A 1080-nucleotide genomic window follows, 5' to 3' on the forward strand; every position below is an offset into this window, starting at 1 on the left:
CTGAGCACACCAAGGTTTGTGCAACTCAGTCAGAGGCCGGGGCAGAGGTCTCTTGGAACGATTGGAGGGCGGGCAATCCCCACGTTGAACCCAGCCGTCCCTCCACAGGCGCTCGTGTCGAAAATGAAAGGCGAGAGACGCGAGTGGCCTTGGGTGTTGCCAGGAAGGATGAGGGCTGCCCCTTGCCTGAGCACACCAAGGTTTGTGCAACTCCGTTCAGAGGCCGGGGCAGAGGTCTCTTGAAACGACTGGAGGGCGGGCAATCCCCACGTTGTATCCGGCCGTCCCTCCACAGGCGCTCGTGTCGAAAATGAAAGGCGAGAGAGGCGAGTGGCCTTGGTTCCCTTGGGTGTTGCCAGGAAGGATGTGGTCTGACCCTTGCCTGAGCACACCAAGGTTTGTGCAACTCAGTCAGAGGCCGGGGCAGAGGTCTCTTGGAACGATTGGAGGGCGGGCAATCCCCACGTTGAATCCGGCCGTCCCTCCACAGGCGCTCGTGTCGAAAATGAAAGGCGAGAGACGCGAGTGGCCTTGCTTGCCTTGGGTGTTGCCAGGAAGGATGTGGTCTGACCCTTGCCTGAGCACACCAAGGTTTGTGCAACTCAGTCAGAGGCCGGGGCAGAGGTCTCTCGGAACGATTGGAGGGCGGGCAATCCCCACGTTGAATCCGGCCGTCCCTCCACAGGCGCTCGTGTCCAAAATGAAAGGCGAGAGACGCGAGTGGCCTTGGTTCCCTTTGGGTGTTGCCATGAAGGATGTGGTCTGACCCTTGCCTGAGCACACCCAGGTTTGTGCAACTCGGTCAGAGGCCGGGGCAGAGGTCTCTTGAAACGACTGGAGGGCGGGCAATCCCCACGTTGTATCCGGCCGTTCCTCCACAGGCGCTCGTGTCGAAAATGAAAGGCGAGAGACGCGAGTGGCCTTGGTTCCCTTTGGGTGTTGCCAGGAAGGGTGCGGGCTGACCCTTGCCTGAGCACTCCCTTAAAGCCTCGTTACGAGGCGAGCAGGCCTCGCGCGATTCGCACGACCGGCTCTGGTAGTGGTCGGGCCGCTATGGCGAATAGGCTGGTCCTCCCCTGC

Source organism: Chiloscyllium plagiosum, unplaced genomic scaffold (genome assembly GCF_037043375.1).
Source record: "Chiloscyllium plagiosum isolate Xiang-an unplaced genomic scaffold, Cpla_swu_hap1 HiC_scaffold_196, whole genome shotgun sequence".
Classification (NCBI taxonomy): domain Eukaryota; kingdom Metazoa; phylum Chordata; class Chondrichthyes; order Orectolobiformes; family Hemiscylliidae; genus Chiloscyllium; species Chiloscyllium plagiosum.